A 13,849-nucleotide genomic window follows, 5' to 3' on the forward strand; every position below is an offset into this window, starting at 1 on the left:
CCCTCCTCACGGTATTGAGTAAATCTTTCAGGCAATGTGAGGCAGCAGATTAACAGTGGTGTCCCCCATGGTTCTAGGGAAGGACCTGGTGGCACATATGGCCAGGGTAGTGGTGGTCCTAAAAGGGACTGGCAGCACATAGCTCCAAGCCCTCTCAAGGTGACTAATGAACTCACTGTACAGGGACATGATGACTTCTGATTAAACCTATGTTGCTGAACCGCCTCCATCTTTCTGAGGTTGAGGAAGGTTCTTCTTAGTTCAGAGACCTTGTGTAAACAGAATGGGTCACGCTTTCTTAGCCAGACCAAACTATAAACATGTAGCTTATGTTCACTGCCCATGCTGTGTGCTCAATTTTGCATTTCACTCATTCTGGATACTGAAAACAGGCTAATACGTTCCTTTTTAGCTTTTAGTCAGTTTTACTTGCAGCAAAAGGCTATTATGTTTGGCCTGCAAATTCTTTAGGGGAAGGTTTAAATCCTAAAAGATCTATACTCATTTAAATAACATAATCATTAAAACATTTCTAAAAACACTTTAATTTATTTATTAACAAACCTTAAATTTTGGTGCATGAACTATCTCCATATGGTCCCTTTACATTTTCTTAATGGTTTTATTTTTCCTTATTTTCTGTCCTAAATCCCATTTTATTTTTCTGATTGAAAAGCTGTTTGCAGAAAACTGCAACCAGATTGTCACTAATGTTTTACCTTGCAGTACCTTAACAATCACATTCAATTCCCATATGAAACCTGAAATAAAAACTCTACATTTTTATTTAAAAGATTTTTTTATGATAATGCATCCCAAGGCATATGTGAGACAGACGAGTCTAGGAGAATTTTAATTTGCTAAAAGTAGATTAAGGGTTTGATCCTCAGAGGTGCTGAGCACTTGCAATTGCAACTGAACTCCATTGACTTCAGTGAGAGTTTTGCCTCAGTAAAGACGGCAGGAATTGACACCTGATTTATAATTGGAATAAAAGTATTTTAAGGCCTTTAATTCTGCAAGATGCTGAGTATTCTGACCCCAATAAAAAAAAATGCTTAACCACTTGGGCCCTGATTCAGGAAAGCATCCGTCTTCACAAAGGGCGCTTAAATACCTGCTTAACTCTAAGCAGGTGTTTAAGTCCCATTAAAGTTGAAGTTAAGCAAGTGCATGTACATTCTTCCCATAGGGATGGGTTTAAGCACATCTAAATGCTTCCCTGGATTGGAACCTTGAATCCAATGTGACTATTCACACACTTAAAGATAAGCACATGCTTAAGTGTTTTGCTAAACTGAGGTCAAATTTGCTCAGTATCTTGCAGGACTGAGCCCTGAATGCTGACTGAGGTAAGAAAGTGTTATCTATATTAAAGACTTGAACCTCACATTAGATCAGACTTGCCATCCTTTGTTACTTTTTATTTTGTCCATCACTGTGTCACATTTTAAAGGGCAAGTAATGTAGCAAATGGGGCTTGGCAAGTTGAGAGCTCATGGAGTAAGAAATAGTCAAAATCTAAAAAGGTCTGAGGACCTGTAATTTCCACTGACATTCATTATGACTTGTCTTGAATAAGGGCAAAGTTCTCAGATGCTACTCTTCATGCCTTTCAAGGAGCAGAAGGGAAGGGCAGATCTGTGGGCAGATCAGCAGCCCTTTTGTGGGGGTGGGCCTGAGGCAGAGCAGATCTGAGGTACAGGATGGTCAGTCAAAAGTTATGTTGGCTAGGAGCCACAAGGGACAAAGATTCAGATCTGAGTCCTTCCAGGCTCTGGACCCAGCTTCTGTGCCTCTTGTTGGCCCATATCCGTGCCACAGAATGTGGGCTTCTGCTGTGTAGGCTCCTTTGGGTACAAAAGAAACAAAATGCCTAAGAGACTTGAAACACCATGATTAGGATGAAGTGGGCAGTTTAACTCCTGAGACCCATGCATCTCAAGGGATGTGCTAGAGGTCAGGGCTGTCTGAATGGGGGTTGGGGGGAGAGGAGGGAAAGAGCTGCTCCAGGTTGCCTGGCCCACTTCTCTTCCCTGGCAGAACAACTCTTATGGGACCGCACTGAGGACAATCCTGCTGGCCATAGCCCCTGGATGTCCACCCAGCTGGTGAGGGAGGGCGTAGGGAGAGGCTGGTATGTGTTTGTTCCAGAGCATGCATGGGGCATCAGAGGTGCTGGAACAATTTTTATAGTGCGGGTGCTGAGAACCATTGAACCAAACCCTAAATACTGTATATAATGGAAACCACTTCAAGTCGGGGTGCACCACCCCCAGCACCTCTAATTCCAGCACCTATGGGGGGCATACAGAAAAATTAATGACTTAATAGTAAGCTATATATGGAAACCCTATGAGGTAATGCATATACTTTCCCTGGCCTGTCCCCAGTACCAATGCCCAGACCTGAGAGTGTGAGGGAGAGTAGGCATGATACCACAGAGGGGACACCTTTCCCTTTTGGAATTCTTTTGCAGGGTTTAACAGTCCCTCTGTTATGGGTCTTAAAAGCACTTACATCCATTCCAACGAGGCATAGCTGAAAAAATATGCTTGAATTAGAAATCAAACATATGAGATGGTTTTGATCCACTTAGTGAGAACTATTGGGCATTCAACAGCACTGTCAGCTTGGAAGGAATAAATAGGGATTCTTCAAAAATGATCAGTGTTGTCTTAATTGCACATATACCATATAGTGACATTTTAATTAAAAATAACCCCTTTTACATGAATTGATTTGTGTAGCTCTCTGATCCAGATATTGTATAGCATTGAAGTTCTACTTCGCTGTACATAGCTGAAGCTTAATTTTGTGGGTTTTTCTGATTTTCTTGCTTTTCCTTTACTATCCTTTTGAACCTATTTTTTGCTTTCAGCTGGTTTTCCTCTTCCTGCTCTTATGTACTGATTCTAAACTACAGGACATTAAAATAGGAGGATGTGAAAGGACAAATATAACAGTCCTTCTTATAAAAAGGCGACATTTCCCCTTTAGATAAAAAAATAATCTATAGTTCCTTGGATTTAGGGGGAATGCTATGGACACAGAGGTCATATTATGTAGTGTTCTAAGAATAATGGCAAGTGGCTATGGGTGACCGTTTTATAACCCTTACCCAGGATTGCATGTGCTTCATGTAAGATTTTGATTAATAAAAAATTAAATCAGAACCTTATTCTAAGAGTTCACATCAGAACTTTCAGAAATGCCTTCCTCAGGAGGGCACAGGAAGGAAACTCCTTTGCTCTGGAGGAATTATTTATCATTTAGTTTTTGTGTTTCATCCTGCTGATCGCATTTAAAAGCCAGCTTTCCACCACCTACATCTGAAGTAATTCTTTCCTCTTTGAAGAATCCACCTCTCTGTTCTGCTCATGCTGATCCAGGGGAGATTTTTAAAAAGCCTAACTTCCTCCATTCTTAGAAGAATCTGTGTCAGATGCAGGCAGGAGGCAGCCTTTCACATTTGCTCAGTAGAAAAGTAAGATGGGAGCAATGCAGAAAAGCAATAAGTAAACATGCTAAAAGTACAAAATCCAAAGCAGGAAATGCATTTTAAATGATCCCCTATTGTTGGGCAAGGAACTAGAGCAGTATGGGTGGCGCTGTGTTAATGCCAGAGCTAATGAAGATCCCACTGCTGTCCTTTGAGTTCCAATACTTGTTTAAAGCAAAAAATAAAGGCAACAACAATTCTGGATCTGGTGTATGGTGACCACCTGTTCCTTATGTAAAGGGATGTTCATTATCTAGTGCCCTGACACCCATATTAAGTTAAAAAGGGTCATATTATGTTCCATGTTTCAGCAGTAAAAATGCAGAGGCTCATTCGATGCGATCAAATACTGCGTGTGATTTTGCATTGAGGATGAGCTGTACTGTTAATAGAACATTGTAATGGATATCTCTGAAAGATATGTGTTGCCCTGTATTTTTCACACCTTTCCCCCTTGAAATGTAAGGATTTACCCCACAGCTACCTGGTTGGTTGGAATTTACAAAAATACCACAGTGAAACTATTTATTTAAAACATAAAGGACCACATCCTTGGCTGACGTAAATCCATGTAGCTTAACTGAAGTCAGCTAGTATAGATCAATACTATCAAGTATAGCTTCATTGACTTCAACAGAGCTGCGCTAATTTACATTTCCTGATGATCTGATCTGAAATTTGCTAAATTACTAATGCTGTTGTAACCCCTAAATGCAGTGGAATTGGCACATGGGCCAAAATTGAAAAAAAAACACTGTTTAACGCTTTCTAAAAAGACCTGTCCTAGAATAATCCCACACCCTCCCTATATTTAACTCCCCATACACTTTGTAAGACAAAAGCCTGAGAGAAAACTAAGCCCTGCATTTCAACAAGATAGAGGGAGAAAAGGACAAACTCATGCACCTGATCAAGTCGGGTGCCTAGCAGGATATTAACATAAACACATTCTCAGTGGCTTTTCATAAATATTCCCCATCTTTCTAAATGCAAGCTGCTATTAAGCCACATCTCCCACTGTTCCCATCTCTGCTGCACTGGCTCCCCTCAGACATGCAGCTGTGCTTATGCCAGTGTGTATAGTCATCTTCCACCCTCTTTGCTAGGGCACTGAATCGTGTTTTATTTTAGTGTTCAAAAAGAACTTAAAATGATCAAGAGTTACATGAGCGATTTCCCTGTTTCTTTGGTTGAGCTCCTGTCTAATGAATCAAAGCGCTACTGCCTGAAGCTGGTGAAAGTCTTGCAACACCAAGTTCAGTTTTCTATGCATATTGTGGAGCTAATATAATGTAATGCACATGTTCTCTGTGCGGCACAGGTTGGAGAATTTTATTTTGTGTTAATTCTGGTTCCCACTCCAGCCCGTACATGATGTGTGGGTGGTAGAAGACAAGGGACTGGGGAAGGATTCTCCTAATGCAGGAGCACTGTAGCACCAGTGTAGATGGTCCCATGACACCCTGGCAAATCCTAGCACAGGAGGCACTGTTGGGGGCAGTAGGTGATGCTATGGGGAGTATACGCAGGATTAAGTTCTAAAAGGGATTCTGAGTTTCTCTGCAGACCATAATCAGCACAAGGGTTGCTCTAATTTACACAGGGGGCATTTTGACTCTCACAACAGTCTAGAATCTGGAAGGGTACAAGGGTGGCATAAAAGTGTCCAATGTGATCATCTCCTGGGCTCTCAGGGTACAACATGGGATTTGGCCCATGTAACTTGTGAAATGTAGGAGGCAGGATGGAAATGTTGAAAATCAGGAAGTGAAGACAAAGGGCCAGATCCTCAGGTAATATAAATCTATGTAGCTTTGTCGACATTTACACTTCTTCCTCTAGGGGTTAAACTGGACCCACACTAGGGTCCAGGTCAGTTCTGTTAAAATAAGAAACTTGTAATAAAATAGAACCAAACCTGAAAGAAAAAAAGAAGAAAAATAAAATATTACTGTTTCTCTCCTGCTCTTCCTGGTGCAAAGTTCTTCAGTTGCCCTCACTTCTTGGGTCTGCCACAGACCATTAGGACTTACGGGAGACTGAAATAAGTGCTGGCTCTAATGAAGCCAACTGTTCAGTATGTAAATATGCAGCTTTTATTATTTTGTTTTCTGGGCACTGCACCTTTACATTCTAGGAGGCTGCAGGGGTAGCTTCCATTTAGTATTTCAGTTCTGATGCAAAGCATCTTATAGAGTGAAATATGTTCTCTTTTCCTGGAGAATTTATATTTATTCTTTCTTTCTTTGTTGTGCTTCCTGAATCTGAAATAAAAGTAATTTAGAATGACATATACATGTATTGTTTTTTGAGTATAAGATATCATAATACCAAAGGCAGATTCCCAACTGTTTGAAAGAAATTACTCCAGCAAAACTATCTCTCTTTTCGTCCCACAGATATGAAATGAAAGGTGCTAAGATTTGAGCTGTACATGTATATCTTTTTGCATTACAGTAGTGACTAAAAGCCCTAGCCGAGATAGTGCCAGGCACAACATACTAAGGAACAGCCTCTGCTGGAAAGAGCTTACAGTTTAAAAAGATGGATCAAAGGTGGAAGTGTGAAAAGAGGCACAGAGAGGGGAAATGATAGATTGGTCAAAAAAATTATTATATTTTGCCAAAAATGGTGAAAGAAATTGACATATTTTCCTTTTGTTAGAAACTTTGAATGAATTTTTTTAATCCATTCAGGGTTGTCAGCTCTCCAGGATTGTCCTGGAGTCACCAGGGATTAAAGATTAAAACTTTAATTAAAGATTATGTCATGTGAGGAAACCTCCAGGAATATGACCAATCAAAATTGGCAACCCCATATCCATGACAAATTTCAGAATGTGGTAGGTGTTGTTGGAGCTGTGTTGGTCCCAGGATATGGGAGAGAGAAGGTGGGTAAGATATTTTTTATTGGACCAATTTCTGTTGGTGGAAGAGACAAGCTTTTGAGCTTCACGGTGCTCTTCAGATCTGGAAAAGGTAACCAGAGAGTCAGAGTTAAATACAAGCTGAGACAGATTGTTAAACATAAGGTGTTAACACATGTTGCAAGGAACCATTTAAATTATGTGGGCAATTAACATCTCTGCAGTCATAGGATAAAGTAGGGTTAGTAGGTTATAAATTGTTATAATGACTCATAATATCAGTGTTTCTGCTGAGCCCATGATTTTTAGTATCTAACAGAATTCTGAATTAAAGCTCTTCTTTTGAAGTGTTGTGGATATGGAGTGAATGCTTTGTGAAATGTATCCCTGGTTGATAGGGTGTTTTGTCTTCTATCATTTTCTTGTGTGTGTTCATTTGAGAGGGCAGGGATTGTCTACCACATTGGTTTTGTTGGGGCATTTGATGCACTGGATGAAGTATACCACATGTAGTGATAGGCATATATAGGACCCATGTATCTTGAAAGGTGTGTTGTGGGGCATGTTGTTTATCAAAGCAGTGAAGATATGTCTTCTGGTTTTGCATCTGCTGTTCTGGAAGGGTCTGGTGCTGCTTTGAGTTGGTATGTCCTGGCCTGTGGAGAACTTGCTTCTGATGATGAGCTTGGTGAGATTGTGGGATGGTCTGAAGGTCAGAAGAGGGGGTTCAGGAAATATTTATTTCAGGATGTGGTCCCCCAAAAGTATGGGTTGTAATTGTTTAATGATACTCAGTATGGCTTCCAATGTGGGATGGTATGTGAAAACCATGTGTTGTTAGAGGTTTTTTTTTCTATATTGAAGCCAGTTCTCTTGGGGTATTTGAGTGCCTTGTTCCATGATGAGTTCTACTTCACTGGTGGAGGGTTCTTGTTTGGGGAAGGCAGTTTTAAGTGTGTTAAGGTGTGTATCCTGGACTTTCTCCTCATAGCATATGCTGTGCTGAGTGCTTAGCTGTAGATAACAGATCTCTTGGTGTCTCTGGCTGGTTATTTGAACTGTGGATACAAGTGTGGTGATCCATGCGTTTCTTGAATATAGTTGTCTGTAGGATTCTATTATTGAAGCTGATCGTGGAATCCATGAAATTGGTGCTGGTGACAGAGTGTTCTTGAGAGAGTTTGATAGATGAGTGGTGGCTGTTGAAGTTGTGGTGGAAATTGATGGGGGAATTTAGGTTGTCTGTCCAGAGATTGAAAATATTATTGATGTATCTCAGGTATATCACTGGTTTTGTAGTACAGGCTCATCGTATCTGGCCATGGTACTCTTATTGAAAGAGTATCAGGAATCATAAAAACCATCCTCAGACTAGTCACCACACAAGTTTTCTACATGACAGAACTGACTTCCTCCAGAAACTCAGCAACGTTAATAGCCTCCCTCAGAAGAACATCCGTACCACCAAGGATATTGCTTCCCTATACACCAAAATCCATCACCATGACAGCATTGCTGCATGCCTCAAATATCTACAAGACAAAGGACAACACTCAGATATCCAATACAAACTCATTGCCCAATTCAACCATTTCATCCTCACCCATAACAACTGTACACATAACAACCACTTTGCCCAAATGGTGGAAACAGCCATGAGTACTAGGATAGCTCCCCAATATGTGAAACTCTTCATGGGCCACCTCAAGAAAGCATTTCTGGAAAAATGCATCCTCAGCTATTCCACTGGTGAAATGGGGATACTACTACTTACTTACTTCATAATAGCTTTAATTAATTAACAAGTGAGGCTTAATTTTTTGTAAAATGCTTTGACAACCTTGGCTGGAAAGTGGGAGAGACATGTTAATCATTATTATATTATTAGAGTGTTAATAAAGGGATATCACATGACTGAAATGCAGCCCTGTCTGAAGTGGAGGTCAGTAACCAACCCTCATACACCACACCTGCATAAGGTTGGCAAAAGGCAGGGAAATTTTGGCCTTGGATTCTGGCACTTGCTCTTATAAAAAGGCCCATTGGATCTTTACAGCAGAAAACACAGGACACCTATTTCTTGGGACTCAATGTATCTGTCTCAGAGGGCTAAAAGGCTCAGTGTGTTGTTGGGATTTGAAAATGTGGTTCTGAGGAGTGTATATTAGGGACCCCTGATACTAGGATTACTATACTAGTATATGTTGTGGCATGACTGTCACCCATCTAAAGGAAACACATGTTCAATATTTTACCATTAAAAAAAAAGCAAGCAGGCTGCTAGAGATGTCTACCTGTCCACTTTGTACATAGGTACAATATGTGAGAGGTAATCACAGTGGCAGGTTTGTAATATCTAGAGTCCTTGAATACATACATAGAGCTAAATCTACATATAATCAGAGAGCACGTGCACCATAAGAGCGTTTTAAAAAAACAATTATTTTCATACTCTCATACTTCTAGCTCATATCTTTTATCTAGCTTTTTTTGGAAAGGGTGTTTTTCTGGGAGAGGGGGTGGCACTAATTTGCTATGGCTTTTATAATGGTAGGTTACTCTTCGTGGGGTAGCAAGTGAGGTAAAAATCCCCTGTTATAATTTTACTTGAGCATCATTTCTAATATATATCAGTAAGGAGGACAAAACTGTAAGATTTATATTGATATGTTGCTGACTGTTTGCTTCAGAAATATAAATACAGGACAAACTATGTTTGCAGCTGTCCATTATTTACATTTTAAAATTGTTTCTACAGAGGAATTGGGGAAAATGGGGGATTAAATGACTGGAACTATTTTTTTCCTTATAAAGCAGAAGAATTGTAATTAGTTTTATTTCCATTACTCAGCAGTTGATGTGTTATCTCTTGTCCCTGCTCTAATTTTATCTTGCGCCCTGATTCAGATCTGCTCATTTACAGTGACTGTTGTCAACCATTAGGAACTGCTTAGCCAGATTTATGGCAGCCTTATCCCCGTAATGTGTAAAATTCTCAATCCTTCCTTGCTTTCCTATTCATTTACAGTCTATGTCTATTCTGTGAGTCTTTAACACTTTCTTCAGCTTTCATTGGGACATATTAAATAAGGATTGCTTTTTAAGGACCAGTAATTCAAAAACTCCTTGAATTTTCTTCAGACTTTGCAGATGCATTTTTCCTTGCCCTGCAAGTAAACCTAATTCCCCAAGGCAAAATTATGATGGGGCCCAAAAGAGAGATTTATAATGGAAGTTGGTTACAACTTTAAGTATGGAGAAAATACCACCCCCACACAGTAGATGTTCTAGGCTGTGGATAAATTGACATATATATATATATAAAATATACATATGTGTATTGGATATATAATACATATCCAATAAACAGATTGAAGGGAATCTTCTGGGGGTGGAATCTAATAAACCTCACCAACTGGGACAGATAATTACAACCCACAAATTAAATTATGGTACACACATCCTTATACAGGAATCCCAAATTCACCTGCTTCCCTAATTTTCAAGTCTAATTTGATTTGAATAGTGAAAAAAGTTTCACTATAATAGTCTTCAAAGGCACAGTCAAGAGTGTCACCTTGTTTAGTCACTGTGTTTATGTTAGTATGTGGACACAGACTGTATTTATCATAAGGTGTTTGAATATTTTTTTTGTCAGTGGTTTATTTCACGGTTTATACTGATTCTTTATTATTTGAACACAGACAAATAATGAAATCACAGAGGCAAACAGCCTTAACTGTTTTCCTTAAATGTTCCATTAAGACTGGATGGAGATCAGTGAATATAATTTAAAAAAAAAACTGCTTTCCCCTTTAGTTCATTTATCATTCTTTTTGATTTATTATTGATTTTTTTTCTTCAAAGAAAGTATCTTTTTTGTTATGACAGGTGCATTTTTTTTTTTTGGAGAGAAACAGCTGTAAATATTGGGAAATGAAGGAAGTTCAAGAGACTCCTGTTTCTTCTCTGCAAACATACAAACAGGAATCTGTCAGCTCAGCAGAACAGAAGGGGACATTACAGGAAAAACCTTTGATTTATTTGGTTTTGTTCTGGAAACTTCTTAAAGGAAACCTTGGGAGGAAATAAGGGAAGAGGACAAATTCACATCTTCAGGGGCATATTGTAATGCAAATGCAGTTGAGACAGGGTCAGGAATAAGGAGTGAATTTCCCCAGTATTGCAAAGCACACAAATTGTTAAATGTGAGCTATATTGCTGTTGTATGTATGGGTCAGATTCTCCTTTGAACTGCACCTTGTGTAGAATGAGATGGACCATTATTTGTCACTGGGTAATGCTTTGCACTGATCTTGCATTCACTTTGTAGTGGTATAAATGACTGCAGAAGATACAGGGCAATGGAGAATTAGGCCCACTAAGTTTTAAATGTCCCCCAATATCCACCATCACAGACATTCGCTCCTTTGGGAAATATCAGCACCCACCATGCCAGTTTCACACAAATAACAAACCCCCATCTGTTTATAGACAAATGTTCTTTTGAGAAAGATTTCTCACTGTAAACCTTCTCTTCCTCCATTAGAATGTACCAGGCAAAAATCCTACCATTAGATATCCAAAGGGGAAAAAAAGAAGAAAGATGCCATAAATCAGAAGGCCAACATCTGTGCATGGCCACATGACATCCTGCCATTATGCATAAGAGCTAGGAACTGTCAATGTGGCAGCGTGTACATTATGGCCAAAGGGGGGTGATTAATTGGAAGAGGACATGGTTAGTTCACAGTCTCACAGATGGGTGCGCTTCTATCTGCAATAGTTCTTATTAACCTTTTGCTGTTATCGAGAGGAGCAGCAAAAAGAATTGTGTGGTGTGGTTGGCCAGTCGGACATGAGATATAATCTGTTCTTTGAAGGCAGGATGTCTCTTGGGCAGATGTATATGTGGCTATGGGATGCTATTTCATTAGCACAGCCTTTTTAATGACCAGTAATGTGAAAATTTGGCACATAACAAACATTTGTCCACCTGTTAGAATGAAGAAGCATACAAATTCTAGTTCAGCTCACAGAGAATTCCTTTAATTTTTTTAAGTGCTTTACTCTGATGATCTAAAAGAATCGGGACTGATTTAAAAACCTCAGAGAGAAAATTGCTTCAGAAACGGTTCCATTATTCAAGGCTATCATTACAGACCAAAACATTAAAATGTGACAGAAACACAGGAACAATAAAATAAAGGTCAGTCCGCAGGATACGAGTTTAGTCAAAAACGTACTTCTCAAAATCAATGGTAAAAGCATTGCTGCTTTAAAAAGAAGAGGTAAATGACAAAGAAAACAGCTCATTCAGCTGAATTTGGTTTGATTTCCCTGAGAAATGTCTTTTATGCTCGCTGTCAATGTTGGGAAGACTGCTGGAAGTGTTATGAGCTCTCATTTGCATTTCACAGGTTTACTGATTGACTGTCTAATAACCACACTACAAGAAAACTAGCCTGTAAGCTTCTTGTGATGAGGGAAAGTCATTTGACAAGGCTAGGAATGATAACAGTGAATAAACCGGGAAGAGGACTGTGCTTTAAGTGTGTTGTGAATGGGTTTGTTTTCTGGAGACAAATGTTGATAACTGCTCGCGCTTATCATTTATGAACAATGCTTGCCACAGATGCAGTGCGTGCTGATTTGTTGTAAAGAGGAATCAGGGAGGCTGAGAAGTTCACCTCTTTTTGCTCAGTTTTAAGTTATTCCTTTGGAAGTTCACCTTTATGTTTCCATACAAAATGTTCCCCTGCTTCATGTTATTCATGAAGATCAGTTATGCTCTCAAGTTGCTCTCAGGGACCCTCTTACTTCCACTGGTGAGCAGTTACTGCCTGACCTCACCAGCTTAACTAGGAGTAGGTGTGTGAACTGTTGCTCGATATTATGAGTAAGGGAGGGGTGACAATTGGGACCATTATTAGCATTAGTGAGAAGGCTGTGTGCTCAGGACACAAACCTACTTTTATCATGTCTTCTTACATAATATAATCAACTACAGTGAAAGTCAAACAGTTTGTCAAGAGTCTGGGTGTTCTGGTGTGAAAGGCAATGTAAAAGAAAATGGAAATATGGTGTGTTATGAGATACCCCAGTCTCATAGTGCTCCCTTGTGGCAAGTGCACTCTGCACCTGTTTGCCCCTGCGCAGGCTCTTGAATACGGACTTCACAAACATCCTGTTTCAATCATGCCTGTGTTCAGGCTCATTTATTAAGACAAACAGAAGCCTTTCAAGTCTAAAAAAAATCAAGTCCTCGGAGCCCAAACCCACTAGACTAGAAATCAGAAACAGAGGATCTTCTGCTACCACCAAAATTCCTTCTCTACACTAACCTTCAACAATGGTCACACTGTGTCCTTACTAAACAGAATAAAACATAAATGTGCCCCTTCCCTGAGCACTCTTTCAGAATGCTCTTTGCCCCTACTTCCCAGGATCTGCAGAATTGTTCCTTACTCTTTTGGCTTAGCACTGCCTCCCAGGGCTTTCTCCCTGGAGGCCCTTTTCCCCAACAGGTTCCCACTGCCTCCCTCTCAGGGGACTCTAGCAGCCTCTCCAAGGGGCTTCTTCTTCCTTCACCTTAATGGCAGCCCATCCCTTTACAGGGAACACTTGTCCTATCAGTTGCATCTAATTAATGAACAGGGATGGCTGGCCCCAAGCCTCTGACCCTTTAAAGGGGCAGACCACTGTGTTACCTGGTGAAAATGTGCAGCAGATGGACTGAGCTCAGAGCTGAGTTAGTATTTTCTTCACACAATTTTGTTGGGAAGTAAATGTCAGATCCTGAATGACGGAAAGTTTCAGCACTTAAAGTAGGTGCAAAATGTCCATAGTCTGAGATAACTGTGAGTATAATAACTCCCTACAATTCAAACTGAGAGTATTTATCATGAATTCAAGGGATACAAAGTATTGGGTGGGTGTTCATCCTGCTCTCAGCTCTTCCCCACTTTGTTTGGAATTTTGAGAGTTTGAAAAATACAGCCAAGGAAGCTTTTTCCCTTGGAAACATAAATCTGAGTGTAGCCTGGTTAATAGCCTATTCAGACTGCATTGTGGCATGGTTTTGTCCAGAATAAATAATTAAAGAATACAAAAGGAAAGGTTGCAATCTACTTCAAGGAATCTTAGATGGAATTTTGGATGAATCAAGAAGATACGTGAAATAGTTAGCCATTAGCCATTATGATTGGAATAGAACTGGCTTTGTTTTCTACTGTGCTTAGAGATGATTCTGAAGCCTCTTACTTTCCTTGGCTAATGACTTTGAAGTTTGAATATAAAGTTAAGGTTTATTTTCAATTTTCTGAAATGATTTGGAGTCTGGAATCTATAAAGCATTGTACATAACAAACAGTTATTACAGGATTATGGTGAAATGGTTTTAGACAAATTTTAGGGCCGAGATAGATATTTAAAAAAAATAAAGTGTTGGACACATTTATTGTTTTATTGGCTCTCTTCCT

This window comes from Gopherus flavomarginatus, chromosome 10, assembly GCF_025201925.1.
Source record: "Gopherus flavomarginatus isolate rGopFla2 chromosome 10, rGopFla2.mat.asm, whole genome shotgun sequence".
Classification (NCBI taxonomy): Eukaryota; Metazoa; Chordata; order Testudines; family Testudinidae; genus Gopherus; species Gopherus flavomarginatus.